The sequence below is a fragment of the Tachypleus tridentatus genome, chromosome 7 (genome assembly GCF_004210375.1).
Source record: "Tachypleus tridentatus isolate NWPU-2018 chromosome 7, ASM421037v1, whole genome shotgun sequence".
NCBI lineage: Eukaryota > Metazoa > Arthropoda > Merostomata > Xiphosura > Limulidae > Tachypleus > Tachypleus tridentatus.
In genome coordinates, this window is record NC_134831.1 from 123,703,351 (window position 1) to 123,720,268 (window position 16,918).

The 16,918-nt window shown below is 35.6% G+C and overlaps 1 long non-coding RNA gene across 1 annotated transcript in view; it reads right to left on the reverse strand.

Annotated features, from left to right (window-relative positions):
- The window catches only part of LOC143258097 (uncharacterized), a 67,160-nt gene extending 50,624 nt beyond the window's left edge, over positions 1–16,536 (reverse strand). Inside the window, exons 1-2 of the long non-coding RNA XR_013032140.1 lie at positions 16,394–16,536; positions 8,172–8,260 (exon numbers count right to left, since the gene is read on the reverse strand). This is a non-coding gene — a long non-coding RNA (uncharacterized LOC143258097). The remainder of the gene's footprint in view (positions 1–8,171; positions 8,261–16,393) is intronic.
- Positions 16,537–16,918: the final 382 nt, after the last annotated feature.

Consider the following 16,918-nt stretch of genomic DNA (forward strand, 5'->3'; position numbering starts at 1 on the left):
AAGCTCGAGCTATTAAATGTGTACGCGTTAACAATTTTTAAAAATGAAAATTATTTGATAGTTTCTGAATTTACGATAAGCGTAGACAATTGCCTGTCATATGGTCCAAACAGCTGGAAAGAAAATTTTTGGTTGAATTATATGGAGAATGGACTCAAAAATAATAACATATAACAGACTTTAGGAACGTTACAGCAGCAAACAAACAAAAGAACTCCTGAGGGCTTTGGTTCTTTGGCATTTCATATGTTCTTCTCGCTGAGCTAGCCTCCCACTTCTTTACGGATTTTATTTGCAAAAAAGTGAGTAGCAATCACTTAAATATACGATAATCATATATTGTATGAGATCAAAATCATTTGTAATATGCTTCTGAAAGACATTAAAACTGAGCTTTACAATAAATGTAAGATGTGGTTGCAAAACTTATACTCAACCAGCCCTTGCTGTGAAAGCACAGATGTGTTTACAATAAACTTAAAATTTGGTTGTAAAACTCATTCTCAACCAGTCCTCGCTCTGAAAACACAGATGTGTTTACAATAAACTTAAGATGTAGTTTAAAACTCATTCTCAACCAGTCCTCGCTCTGAAAACACAGATGTGTTTACAATAAACTTAAGATGTAGTTTAAAACTCATTCTCAACCAGTCCTCGCTCTGAAAACACAGATGTGTTTACAATAAACTTAAGATGTAGTTTAAAACTCATTCTCAACCAGTCCTCGCTCTGAAAACACAGATGTGTTTACAATAAACTTAAGATGTAGTTTAAAACTCATTCTCAACCAGTCCTCGCTCTGAAAACACAGATGTGTTTACAATAAACTTAAGATGTAGTTTAAAACTCATTCTCAACCAGTCCTCGCTCTGAAAACACAGATGTGTTTACAATAAACTTAAGATGTAGTTTAAAACTCATTCTCAACCAGTCCTCGCTCTGAAAACACAGATGTGTTTACAATAAACTTAAGATGTGGTTGCAAAACTCATTCTCAACCAGTCCTCGCTCTGAAAACACAGATGTGTAAAAACATTATTGAAAGGAAACATCGGCTTATTTGAAAGTCAAATTTATTATGTTCTCACCTGTTTTAATAATGTACTAACTTCATTAAATAGTCTTCCATCACATATAATTGTTATTCATCAAAAACCTTTATGATTTACGAGAAGCATTTTACGATATATTAAGAACATATTAAATATTTTCAATATTTTGTTAAATACCTCTCAATACAGAGTTGTTAAACAGGATGAAGTGTATATTTATTCAATGTAATACGTGCTGCCACTACAATACTTAATACACACTGAATAATTAATTGTTATTTAATGTAATACGTGCTGCCACTACAATTGTAATACATATTGAATAATTAATTGTTATTCGATGTAATACGCGCTGCCACTACAATTTTAATACATACTGAATAATTAATTGTTATTCAATGTAATACGTACTGCCACTACAATTTTAATACATACTGAATAATTAATTGTTATTCAATGTAATACGTGCTGCCACTACAATTTTAATACATACTGAATAATTAATTGTTATTCAATGTAATACGCGCTGCCACTACAATTTTAATACATACTGAATAATTAATTGTTATTCAATGTAATACGTGCTGCCACTACAATTTTAATACATACTGAATAATTAATTGTTATTCAATGTAATACGTACTGCCACTACAATTTTAATACATACTGAATAATTAATTGTTATTCAATGTAATACGTGCTGCCACTACAATTTTAATACATACTGAATAATTAATTGTTATTCAATGTAATACGCGCTGCCACTACAATTTTAATACATACTGAATAATTAATTGTTATTCAATGTAATACGTGCTGCCACTACAATTTTAATACATACTGAATAATTAATTGTTATTCAATGTAATACGTACTGCCACTACAATTTTAATACATACTGAATAATTAATTGTTATTCAATGTAATACGTGCTGCCACTACAATTTTAATACATACTGAATAATTAATTGTTATTCAATGTAATACGTACTGCCACTACAATTTTAATACATATTGAATAATTAATTGTTATTCAATGTAATACGTGCTGCCACTACAATATTTTGATAACAACAATAACAGTCTTCAGTGCACCCATGACATTTTTCACAAAAGAAAGTTCATTACTCGAAAAATTTGGCTCTCCAGCGGTGAGTCCGCAAAACTAAAACGCTAAAATCCGGGTTTGGATATCCGTGAGGGGCAGTTCGCAGATAGCCCATTGTGTAGATTTGTGCTTAACAACAATCGAAATATTTTATGAATATTTTGCTATGAATGCTTAGATCTCTGTGGGTGAGTAAAGCTTTCCTATAACAAATTTCTTAGCTTTTAATTAATTAAATTCAAATTATTTACTCGTCATGAACATTAATCTTTCCAACTTGCGAAGTGTTTAACAAAGGAAATAGAAGAAGGCGGTTTCGATATGTGTATTTTTCATGTTCTAAGTATGTTTTGAAGTATTTTTGTTTGAAACCTACTATTGAAGCCACGAGTGACAATCTTATTGTGGCTTCATTCACTTGTGGCCCTATTATCATGCATCTTCGACTCGACACACCATATACATCACTAGATGCTGGAAATAATGTCTTTGCTTCTAGCTTATTATTCTTTTACAGAATTTATTCAGACAACTGTATCATCGATATTTGTGGCACTTGTAGAATATTTTTTTTAAAAAACATTTTCAAACGTGTAATTTTTTCTGAATGGATTTCTGAGCGACCTCTAGTGGTTTTATCGTCTTCGACCAATGACAAAATTGGATAGAATGTCGTTCGTACTGCAACTCGTCTTCGTGGTTAGGGGTCCGGCTTGACCAGGTAGTTAAGGCATTCGTCTCGTAATCTGAGGGTCACAGGTTCAAATCCCCGTCACACCAAACATGCTCGCCATATCACCCGTGAGGGCGTTATTCGTTGGTAAAAGAGCAGCCCAAGTGTTTGTGGTGGGTGGTGATAACTAGCTGCCTTCCCTCTGGTCTTTCACTGCTAAATTAGGTAAAACTAGCGCAAAATTCAAAACAAACCAAATTATTATTCGAAGGATGTGTTTTGGTGTTAACTTACACATGTTGCCAAAGGATTACGTGCGAATGTGATATACAGATTCAATCCAAATGGGCTCAGTGGCACTGAGGTACACTACTCTTTCCTGGTCAAACAAGATGATTAAATATGACTTTCCGACAGGTGATTATTGTGTTAAAAGCTAATATCCTTTTTCTGTCAGAATCTAAATACAGCAATATGGAGTGAATGCTATCATAACGATATTTAAATATATTCTGCAAGATCCCTATCGCAATAAAAGTACCAAACAACCCAGTTATTACCAATTTCTTAATGTAAAGCTACACAATGAACTATCCGCATTCTGTCCACTGCGGGTAACTGAATTTCAGATTTTTGCGTTGTAAGTCTATAAACTTTCTGCTGACCAACTAGGGAATCAGAAAACCCCACTACAAGAGCTTTTATACAACACACTATTCCCCTAATATTTTTCAGTCCATGTGCGGAATGAATTTTTTTTTATGTGTAACAGTTTCAAGGCAACGTGCGGAATATGCGCTACCATTTCTTTGTCTGTGTGTAGGGACGGATAATTTTTATACCATCAACTCTATTGAACAATTAGGATTCTTTGCAATGTTAGCAGTTGGTTATTCGGACTTTAGGCCTAGCGACGGTCAGAGTTATGAAGGCGGTGTTGAGACTCCTCACCATTAATGAGGATTTGCAAGGCGGGGAAATATTAAGTGCGCGTGAATTGATTGGTTGTTGTACAACTACGTAGCTTGAACAGTGCGCACTAGTGGAAAAACCATAGTGTGGTCAACAGCCTCACAGGTCTTTCACCGTAAGTTCATCCTTCCCGTTACTGCAGAAAAGTTAAAGATTTACTAGTCTTATAAATCCCACATTGTTTTCAAATAATTCTCAAAGTTTTTCTTTTTCAATGACAAAGGTAACGGTTTAAAACAACAACAAAAACTGGAGTTAAATTGACCTGCCGTAAACCACTTTGTTCTATGTAACAGAAAGCTCTAGCTAGCATCCACCTGGCCCGGTATGGAAAGGTAGTTAAGGCACTAGACTCGTAATCCGAGGGTCGCTATAATGTGACAGTTAATTCCACTATTCGTTAGTAAAAGAGTAGCCCAAGAGTTGACGGTGGGTGGTGATGACTAGCTGCCTTCCCTCTAGTCTTACACTGCTAAATTAGGGACGGCTAGCGCAGATAGCCCTCGAGTAGCTTTGCGCGAACTTCAAAACAAACAAACAAACTTGGGTCTTCTTGTTGAACTGTGAACAATTATAACTTCAGCAACAGTCTCTTTCCCAGAAATGTGTATCTTTGTCTATATGTATATATTGACACGTGTGTCCCAAATATTGCGGAAGGTATGACAACAAAACCATGTTAATGGCTTTTATGTATATTGTTACCCGCTAGTACAGCGATAAGTCAACAGATTTACAACGCTATAATTACTGGTTCGATTCTCTTCAATGGACTCGACAGAAAGCTCGCTGTGGCTTTGCTGTAAGAAAACATACACACACGCTCTATTTCAGTCACAAGCGGAGATATTGTTATCAATAGGCCCTATATCTTTTAAAGAACTGAATTATTATATCGTGTGTGTGAAGTCAAAATAAATAAAACTTTTGCATTCAGAGGGTTAATTTTTATTTATCGAAGGAAGTGACCCATGTAAATAAAGTATTCAGTATTACTTGACCTGGAAACAGTGCTTTGAAATCACACGTGCATGAGTAATTACACCATTCATAACATTCTAGTTTAGCGCGTTTCTTTCGAAACCAAACGTTGAATTAAATTATAAAATAAATAAAAAATTCGGGCATTGGTTAAATATATTGTGATAGTTGAGAATAAAATGTTGTTTTCAGACTCTAAGAAAAACAAAAAGCCAGGAGAGAGGCTATGAATTGTTTGGTTTCGAATTTTGCGCAAAGCTACTCGAGGGCTATCTGCGTTAGCCGTCTCTAATTTAGCAGTGTAAGACTAGAGAGAAGGCAGCTAGTCATCACTACCCACCTCCAACTCTTGGGCTACTCTTTTATCAATGAATAGTAATATTAACCGTCACATTATAACGCCTCTACGGCTGAAAGGACGAGCATGTTTGCTGTGACAGGGATTCAAACCCGCGACCCTCAGATTAAGAATCGAGCGCCTGATATATATATATATCAGAATATCTGTGTGATTAAGTAATACAATCAAAAAAAAATTCTTTCACCCACAATGAGGCTATTATATTGTAATGTTAAACGTGCCTGGGGCCTAACATGGCCAGGTGGTTGAGGCATTCGACTTGTAGTATGAGGGCCGCAGGCTCGAATCCCCGTCACATGCTCGCTCTTTTAGCTGTGGGGGCGTTATAATGTGACAGGCGGTCTCACTATTCGTTAGTAAAAGAGTAGTTGAAGAGTTGGCAGTTGATGGCGATGATTAGCTGCTTTCCCTCTAGTCTTACACTGCTAAATTAGGGACGGCTAGCGCAGATAGTCTTCGTGTAGCTTTGCGCAAAATTCAAAAGAAAAAACAAACCCGTTTAGACCAATCATTTGAATGCAATATGATTTTAAAAAAATAACTTTGTCAGCTCTAATTTCACAGGGTGTTTTGGATAGAATTATTGACTCAGTTTTGGCAAAAATCTATACATACTGTTCTGTGCTGATGTTGTTGTCTACATGCATATCGTAGTTATTGAGTAAATGCCAGAATATTAACAGATAAGGTAGCGTAGGAGCTGACAAAGATGTGCGAGTTATTATTATGGTCTGTATAAGTTGCTTTGAGCATTTGTTCGTCGAAACATACGTACACACCTGTTTTGTATAAAAGGGTGTGCTTACGTTATAATCGTTTTCGAAACAGGTTAAAGCTTTGCTCAGATAATTTCTCTGTGCTGAGTGTAGGGTCATGCCTCGTTACGTGTCAGAAGTTATAAGGTGTCAAATTGTTCAACTGTTCAGAAATGGTATGAAGGAAACGGACGTTACGAGAACAGTAAGGTACCTCCCAGTGCACTGTATGAAGAGATTCGAAACGCCATCCAACTAGGGGAGAGTCTACTGGTAGACACGACAAAACAACTGCCCGAGATGACCGTGTTTTGATCTGGTTAAGAGGGCCAAGGATGAAAGACGTTCTGCAACATCTTAAGACAGAAATGGCCTGAACACATCCATTTCAGTGTATTAAAAAAATAGTGAATAGGAAACTGACCAAACAAGGTTATTTTGCAAAAAAGAGCTATCTAAATATACATATTAATCAGCATTTACCACCGTCACGATGTTACTTGAGCCAGACAGTAAGGGAACTTACAATTAGGGTACTGGCGAAATATCATCTTTTAAGATGAGTCCTGTCTCTGGCTTATAAAAGCTAATGGTAGGATTCGTGCTCGTCATTTACTTGGAGAACGAGTGGGGAAGACTGTCTTTCACACAGAAAACGCGTAGGTGGTGGTGCAGTACATGTTTGGGCAGCTATTCATTACGATGGAAAACTGCTCTTCTTATCCCCCAGATAAACGTCAAAAGCACCTCCTACATATATCCCATGGAGACAATATTTCTGTCATATGTTATGGGAAGGATTGGCAATAACCTTGTGTCCAAGGATGACAATGCCACTGCCCACAGTGTGAATATTTTATAGGATTATCTCGAAACCAGAAGGACGTGACACGATTTTCACCACACTGAAAAACTGTTTGGCAGAACTGAGCCGGAAAATTGCTCATCACGACCCTAAGCCAGTTACTGTAGCTGAGTTTCAGCGCCTTCTAGTGACAAGTTGGGATGAAATCACAATTTACATCATTAACCTTATCGACAACATGTGACGTCACCTTACAAAAGTTATTAGAGTACGAGGAGAACCAATCACGCACTGAATGTTTAATATGAACTGATATAAGGCTGAAGACGCTTTCTATAATAATTATATGTTATATTTTATCATTAGATATGTTTTGGTAAGGCTTTACTGTCACAGGTAAGATTCTGAATTACATATCTTTCTACAAGTGTGTCATAAAATTGTTTGATGTTCTAATAAATCATTCATGATGTCCATATAATTACATACGTAGATGTTTAATGTAACGTATGCTTCTCTTTTCAGTTTGACATTGCTACGTATATTTGCATTCCATTTCAATAATAATGACTTATTTATTACAAAAATGTAGTTAAGACTGAAAGTTGATAGAGTATATCAGCCTTTGATTATTTGCTTCTGTCAATTCTTCCATTGTCTATCTACATTTGAATAAAGATAAAGACTTGAATAAAGATAAAGGTAGTTAAAATTAAAACACTAGAAGTATGTGCTCGATATTTAGTTTGTTTCAACGCACAATCACATTTGGATATCTGCTGTGTCGAACTCGGAGAATCGAACCTCGAATTTTATCATTAAAAGCCCGTAAATATACCACTCTCTCACTGGAGGGACGTATGTGTTAGTACAGTTCACAGAGCAGCGGTTTCTTTTCTTTTTTTTTCAGTGATTGGTAATGACTATTAACATGTTGAACCTCATTAAATATTTAGACGTATCAGAAACAAAATACAAGGGAAGAAATACAAGGAAATACAAGACTGTCAAACTACATTTTGGATCAATTTGGGGTGTAATTTTGATAGAGCTTTTAAATTAATACCTCGTGAGAAGTTTATAATATTTTCAGTTATTCGTATTTAGCAAAATTAAATAATTAGAATAAGCCTGAAAAGATCTTATATGAATATATATTTGAAAAGTCAAATTATGCTGTATACATCCAGACTATGTTGGTCGCAATTATAACAACGATCATAAGAAAATAAAAGTGAAAACTGAGCTCTCAAAAGCGAAAATTAAAAATATTTTTCATATGAAAAATACAAATATCATAATGGTTAGCAAAAACTAAGACTAAAAACCCATAAAACAAATTATCAAAAATGATTCATTTTCGCTGCGTAACGTTATAATTACAGTCCATTTCACTTGTCAGAAAAATACAAAAGATATAATTAAGGAATAATATGTGTTGTGTTTCTTAGAGCAAGGACACACCTGAGTATCTGGTGTGTTTCCCGAGGGGAAGAGAACCACTGAGTGGAGGGATGGAAATCCGAAGAATTTACCGTTGTCTCACCAGAGGACTGAAAAAACACAAACGAATGATGAAGAAAGGTTACATTTTGAAATTAGGTGAGATGGTTATCATCAGCTAGCTTTATATTGATGCTTAGTTTTACGATTTCATTTACTTTTAGCCTCTTTGCAATATAAAAAATCTACTAAATATTTATTCCATGCCAGCACATACCCTAGAAATCCTCTCACGTTTAATGAATTTCAACTTATTTTGAATATCTTTTTAAACCTACATTATAAATTGCTTATAGCATTAAACCCGGGATAAATCTTCCTTGTACTATTTCTATTTTGGCAAAACCATTGTTAACAACACATTTACAGCGATAATAGGAGCCTTCCCATGCCTAAATAAAACAAATTACACAGTTTTGTCTGTCCTGAAAATGCGCGCGAAGCTTACTATGAAACGCACGATGTAAACAAAAGGCGAATGGAAGTATAATTTAGTAGCTACTAAGCTACACAATGGGCTATCTGTGCTCTGCCCACCAGGGGTATCGAAATCCGGTTTTTAGCGTTGTAAGTCCGCAGACATACCGCTGAGCCACTGGAGGCCGATATAATTTTATAAAGCTAAATACACATGGTAATATAATTAATTAATTATTATTATTGCTACTTATTAAAATTATATGTACGTGAGGCCAAAATATAGGAGATTAAAAGGAACTAATAACGGTTGTTTTTAATTTCGCGCAAAGCTACACGAGGGCTATCAGCGTTAACCGTCTCTAATTTAGCAGTGCAAGACTAGATGAAAGGCAGCTAGTCATCACCACCCACCGCCAACTCTTGGGCTACTCTTTTACCAAAGAATAGTGGGATTGACCTTCACTTTATAATACCCCTACAGAAGAAAGGGCGAACATGTTTCTTGCGATGGGGATTCGAACCCGCGCCCCTCAGATTACGAGTCGAACACCTTAGCCCAGCTGACCATGCTTGGTCTGAAAGAAAATGAAGTAAGAACATCCACTGTTGAAAAATGTATTCATTAAGTCAGAATTTTCAGATATATATTATCATGATAGGGACGAAAGCATGAAACTTGAGAGACATTAAAACGTGAGGGAAATAATGTTAATACATTGCTATAAAACTGTGCATCATAGGTTGGAAACTACTCAGTGAAATGCGGTTGAATTTGAGAAATTCTAAAAATATACAGTGTGTCCGAGAAATGAATACACCATACATGAAGTTAGCTAAGTTTATTGTTATTTGAGATAACAACAAAAATTCAATATAAATAGAAGTAGTAGGTTTGTAACTTTTGTATTCTTTAGCCAAAATTTTTAATTGTTTTTTGATGAACCAACTGTTACTTGAAATTTGTATCTACAAATGTAACAATAGTTCTTTATTGAATACCTCCAGAAACTATTGGCTTGTTACAAAGACAGCTGTCCTCCAACAGAATGGAGAACCAGCCTACTTTGCTAGAATTGTTAGTGTTTTTAAATCAAACCTTTCCAGAGCGTTGGATTGGTATGGGAGGACAGGTCAAATGACCTATTCATTTGCCCGATTTAAACCCTTTAGATTTTCATCTCTGGGGCGTTTTGAAAACCAAGTCTACCTAAATAAACCAAACGAAAAAAACCTCGAAGAACTGAAACATCGGATTTGCTACATTATCTATCCTTACTGCTGAGGGTCGCGGGTTCGCATCCCCGTCGCGCCAAATATGCTCGCCCTTTCAGCTAGCACAGATAGCCCTCGAGTAGCTTTGTGCGAAATTCAAAAAAACAAGCAAACAAACTATACTGCTGTGTCGGAAAATGCTTATCAGAATTAGATTAATTATAGCGAATGATGGAAGACATGCAGAAGTCCATTAATTATTGAAACTAGAACCTACAAACCTACTAATTGTATTTGGTGTTATCTCAAATAACAATAAAGTTATTAAACTTTATTTTTGTATATTCATTTTCGGACACTCGGCACTAGTCGACATCAACGATGAATCCTGTGCTTCCTAAACCTGGTAACGAGAGTTGACAAACAAATGTTTTCCATGACATATACATCGGAAACGTAATTAAAAACATTCCACTGACACAAATAACAGGGTGACGCATACCTTTAGAAATATGGGCTAATAAGTTTAACCAAGCAAAATAACGAGAATTCAATATTAAACCACAGTATATGTATGTACACAAAAACAAACACTTTTCAAAAAACATTGTTTTTCAAACAATGGACTATTCTTTTATAATACAAACTAAGCAACTTATAAGTCTCGTTCTAAGTGAGAAATGACTGTCATACTTTCTGCCATTGTTTTTACCATGCCATACGTGACAATGTTGAAATAATGGCAGTCATCAAAGACACAAACGGGGATTTACAGAATATACCATATAAACACGTTGTAAGAAAATACTTGTAAATGTTTTGAGATAAAATAGAAGTCATTTAAAAAAGAAAAACTTCACCTTCTTTCTTAATACTTCTGTCATAAAAAATATTTAAACTTATTAATAAGTCGTTCATGGCTACAAAATATTGTTGCGACTACAAATGATTCAAAATCACGAGACTGCGCAATCACAGCCACTAACATTAACCACCTTCGTAATTCTTTTGTATAACGAAACCTAATAATAGAAGTCAATACGTGGTTAATTCATAGAGTTTCAAAATCCAATGTCTTACCTAATCGTGTTTACAGTTGATTGGAAAATAAAAGTTTAGTCTGTAGTCGGAAAAACCATAAATGTTGAACTTTATGCTGTGAAAACGAGGGATAATAAAGTTTTGAATGGTTTGTAAAAGACAAGATGGATTCTCTATCATAAAATTATTTCAGTTACACTTGTCCCGGTTATCAGGCCTCAGTTAATACGTATACAAATCATGATCTAATGAACCGTCATATAATCTGCGATACAAATGGTTCGTGAAAACAAATACAATGATTACAGAAGTCGATACACTTATTTCTATACCAGCTAAGTCTGGAAACGTGGTGTGTTGAGATATATTAACATTTTTAAAGAGACATTTAATGAAGACGACATTTTTTCTGTTTCTAAATACATATATATATATATGTTGTAAAAGTGATTTCAATGGTCTATATTTTATTCATTACGGCTATACTATCAAATACAGTCTTGTACGTTTCAAACAGAAGACTTATTTTTTACTCTGGTTACACTCTTCTACACAATGAAATTCCTCTGTTGCACGAACTGTAAAACAACATGGCAACACAACAAGCTTTCTAATTGACTTCAGACTCAAGTCCCTTAACAATACGTTTTAGCTTTATTAGAAACCGAACACTTCGTTCTGTTGTCTGTCTACTGTTTACTGGTTTTTAAAGCTTACAGATAAAAAAAGGAATCTCTCAGTTGATAAAAATTTCCGTGCATCATTAGTTCAGTCTTATTTCTGTACGTGGTATTTCAATCATGAACTTTTATTTTTATATATGGACAGGTTGGTAAGAGAAGGGATCACAAGGGTAGGTGGTTAGGTCGGTCGACTTGGGTCGTAAGTTCGAAACCCATAGTCACATATTTTTGCCCTTTAAGCTGTGGATGAGTTATAATGTGACAACCAATAACACTATTAATAGGTAAAAAGAGTAACTTAGGAATTGGTTAGCTCTGGATGTACAGTGTGGTAACCAGCTATATTCTTTCCAGTGAATTACTTCAGAATTAGGAACGGCCGGCACAGTTAGTTAGTTTTTTGCGAAAAAAAATAACAACAAACAAACACGTGCAGAGAATGAAAGGTCACACACATTGGTAAAGTCAAATGCCATTTTAAAACATTAGCCTAGTAAACTCCTCGCACTTAATAATTAGATGATGAAGAAACCACAAGGCATAACATCACCAACTGACCGCTTTATCATCACCACAGACCTTCTCAGTAAAAGACACTTTCTAATCGCAAAATATTTTCATTTCCTATTCCAATTTATTTTGTATAATTTTATTTTGTTACTAATTCTTTATAGAGTTCTTCTTCTAAGTTATTATTCATATTTAATTTTTATATTTGATTGATTATACGATAAGTTTATTCCGAGACGTTCATCTCGATAAATAAAATGTTTTTCTATTAGCCATCAGCTTTGTCTTCATCGGTAGACCTTGTTTTCCTCCTTATAGATTTATCGCATATGACTCGTCACACTCTTAAAGCGTTGTTTCTAGGACATCCTTAGTGCCTTTAGTTAGTTAAGAGGATACAAGACACCTTGTAAGAGCACTCTTTAAATGCTGGCGGAAGTCATGCGAGCATGTGGACCATTCCATTTACTATATTTTCAAGAAATGTGTCCTTTTCGTCCTTTAGACTAAAATTAAGATCAATTGTACCAGAATATGGCAGCGAAAGGGATATGATCCCTATGATATATGACCCTAATGGTACCATTCTGTAGAATCTAACTAGAAGTATCTTCACGATTCTTTGTTTCTATCCACACTATACTTCAACCACTTCCATAAAGTTACATTCCTGTATAATAATACTATATAGTTGTCTATCTAGTTTTAGATTCTTTCCACACGGTTCTGTATCCGGTACATAAGACGTCGGTGGAGAATACTGTTCTTCACCTACTAGTCAAGTGGAGATGTTTTGCGGCAATGGGAGTCTATGCTATGTTTCAAACTTGTAAAGTGAACTCTTAATTGTTTGTCAAAACTACAGCTCAAATTTGTAACGTCAGCTGCTAACTGTCTGCCTAGCCTACAGTTCAAACTTGTAAATTCAACTCATAATTGTTTGTCTACCCTCCAGTTCAAACTTGTAAAGTCAGCTCCTAACTGTTTGTGTACCCTATAGTTCAAACTTGTAAAGTCAGCTCCTAACTGTTTGTGTACCCTATAGTTCAAACTTGTAAAGTCAGCTCCTAACTGTTTGTGTACCCTATAGTTCAAACTTGTAAAGTCAGCTCCTAAATGTTTGTCTCTTGACACTCATCAAGTTACAACTGAAAAATATTCAACTGAACTTTAGAGTAAGTATTTTTCAGTTGCAACAAAACAGAAACGAAAGATAGAGTTGTTTGATTGCGCTATGAATGATGGTCTGCTTTGTCCAGGTCTTCGATGAACTTTAATCATTAGTTCCGAATCGGTATCACATGAAATGTTGTGACACTCGTAGACAATACGCAAGAGCTTTCTGTGATTGGTCAGTTTATATTGATGTGATCGTTCTCTATGTACGAAAAGCATTCACATATCTTTCTTGATATTTAGTTGAAGTTCGCGAACAGCCAAAAGCATCTTAAAAAAATTGTGATTCATTTTAAAATGACATTTAAGACAAAAGGTGAGTTTAAGTGAAACCATCCCAAGTCGGAAAGTTTGTTTTGTTTGTTTTTTGGAATTTCGCGCAAAGAAGCTACACGAGGACTATCTGCGCTACCCGTCCCTAATTTTGCAGTGTAAGACTATAGGGAAGGCAGCTAGTCATCACCACCCACCGCCAACTCTTGGGCTACTCTTTTACCAACGAACAGTAGGATTGACCGTGACATTATAACGCCCCCACGGTCGAAAGGGGGAGCATGTTTGGTGCGACGGGGATTCGAACCCGCGACCCCCAGATTACGAGTCGAATGCCTTAACCCACCTGGCCTTGCCGGGCCTACTCTAAAGGACGAACTGTTTATATTTCAGATCACATGACTCGCCATCAGGTTCCTATGACAGGACGTTTCGGTTTGTCATTTTTAAAGTAGTGTACATTGCGATAGTTTTTATTTGTTTATACAATGTACGACTTAAGGCAGACACACAAAACATTCTATACAGTTGGGAGTAAAGAATTTCTACAATTATGTCTAATGACGAGACCAAAGATAAACAAATTAGAAGGGCTAAAAAGATTTCCAGTAAAACGGCACAGACCCATAAAATTAATAACCATAGGTATTACTAAAGCCTAGACAATCCAACGAGCAGAATTACTGAAACCAACAGAAAAAGCTTTGGAAGGTTAACAAAGATATATCCCTATGATTACCACACATATCCCATGTAAGTTTCAACCTATTCAGTGAAATCCAACTTAAAGTACTGGAATATTAAAATAATATCGAAATCTTATGAACAAAAACTAAACCAATAAAAACACGAATAATAATCAGTTGAAAACAGAAAAATAAGTTTAGAAACATTTAACACGTTCCAGGTTTAAGGAAGAACATTTACTGTGACACATACGACGGGGCACACGTTAGAACCCCCCCCCCCCCAACAAACAAACAAACAAACGGGAATGTGATCACTTCTACATTAGGAAAGACAATCAAAGTTAGTACGAACAGGAACTGCAGATATGAAAATCGTGTGTTATTGCATAACGTGTTGTAACTACCAGTAAATTTACATCTGTTGAAACTGAAAGAAACTGTGTAAGAAAACACGAATCCATTGATGACAAATTCAGGATACAGCAATACTTACGTGGGTGGACATTTGGACATTTTTTTAATATGAAAAATGGTTTTAAACAATGAACCAGAGCGAAAGGCTTAATATTTCATAAAATTATATGAACCAGTTGTTGGCTCTTCTAGTGACAGAATCCGCCTTACATTAAATACAGAACTGAAAGTGTTGTCTAGTTAACCCGAAAAAATTATTCTTATATATATACAGAGAGTACCAAAAGTGTATTTTTATATAAGTTAAGCTCGGCATGGCCAAGCGTGTTAAGGCGTTCGATTCGTAAACCGATGGTCGCGGGTTCAAATCCCGGTCGCACCAAACATGGTCGCCCTCCCAGCCGTGGGGTTGTTATAATATGACGGTCAATCCCACTATTCGTTGGTAAAAGAGTAGCCCAAGAGTTGGCGGTGGGTGGTGATGACTAGCTGCCTTCCCCCTAGTCTTACACTACTAAATTAGGGACGGCTAGCCCTCGAGTAGCTTTGTGCGAAATTAAAAAAAAACAAACAAACAATTATATAAGTTGTGTTATATCATTAAAAAGTAGTTGCCTTTTCCGACTCTAAATATTTATACACTCACATCATAAGAATGTGTTCGTATTGGAGATTGGAGTTTCGAAGGCGAATGTATCGCTCATCTCAAATGGGTTAAAAAAAACTATGGGTAAAGTATCCAGGATCAGCTGGTAAAAGATTTTCAACAAGTTGTACCCCGATCATGGTAGCCTAAATGTGACGTCTTGTAACAGGTGAAATGTCACACCTTGTTTACAATGGCTGGGACACGATTTGTTACTGTCTAGTTCTGGATAGTCCCAGATCTCCAGGTAAAAGTCATTCCCGTGTCTCAGGCAACGTAATCAATAAGGATGTCTTTCTGGGGAAAAGCGGTGTTATCTAAGAATTACGGGCTTTAAACAATATGTCGTCGTTTACATAAAACTATATTTACTATAGCACTGGTTCTTTCTCAGAGTGTGGTTTTTCTAATATTTGCTAAGAATGTGTTGGTGTTCAGTCATTCATATTATTCGAAACTAATCTTAGAAAGAAAAACTCAGTTTAAATAAGTAAATTTAGCTAGGGTTTTGCAAGCGCGAAAACTGTTTGAATGATGAGCAAAATATTGTACTTTTAATTTTTGGAAATGCTTTCATCACATACTGATTCCAATAACGCACACCTGGAGACTGAATTTAATGTTCCTATTATTCACTGAGAGTATGAATAGTCCAAGTAACCGAAAGCAGTGCCTATGGATTTCTGTGTGATTTTAATTATGAAGACGGGCGCTAAAAATTAATTGTCCTGGTGTATTAAATGACTTATGGAAAGCATTGGGGGAAGTGTGGTGCGTTTGTGACATGACAGTCTTATGATGGAGACTATTGTAATGAAACTACAGTGTTGCACGGTCGTCTGTTAAAGTATTAATATCACCCTGTGTCGTAACTAAGCAACAATAATATATTTTCCTTGCATTCTTACTTGAAGGTTATGTGTCGTAAAGGCTTTCTTTGTTTTTTAAACATTTGTTATTATTATTAAATGAAGTTATTCCGAAATAGTAATTTGTATCTTAAAATATAAACTAACCCGAATAAGTGTTTTTAATTCCTTTACTTTCAGATTAATTTGTTTAAACTTAACCGAATCCAAAACTACTACACGTATTATTGTGTTTTACTCTAAAACCAACCTAAATCCCAACTAACTATTCAATGCTTGTCGACCGACCGTCACACCTGGTCAACTGGACAAATGAGCGACTTCCTGAAAAGTTCTCTCGACTACAACGTGACTCAGATCTGCATGGCGCCACAGACTGTCGGTGTATGCACACTGTCGGCCTATACGAAGTGCGTACGCTTTGGCGGTTCGCATAATATTTACAATACAGAGATGCAGCCACACCTAACTTTTATGTGCGCAATAATACATTAAATACATACGTACCGCAACTACATTGGATGTAAGACACGCAATCAGTCATCACACACCCATAACAGTGATTCATAACTTCGTAAATTTGTGAATGAACGATCTTAGTAAACTATACTATTAGTGTACACATATTATGAATTCTTTCCTCCGAAACCAACAGAGAGAGAGTACTAAAGAATACCAGTCCAAAGTAATATTGTTACCAATGTTCGTATAAATGTATTCAATAGTAACCAAACCTTTAAATGTTGAGGTTTGAAAACCAAAATCTGTCGCAGTA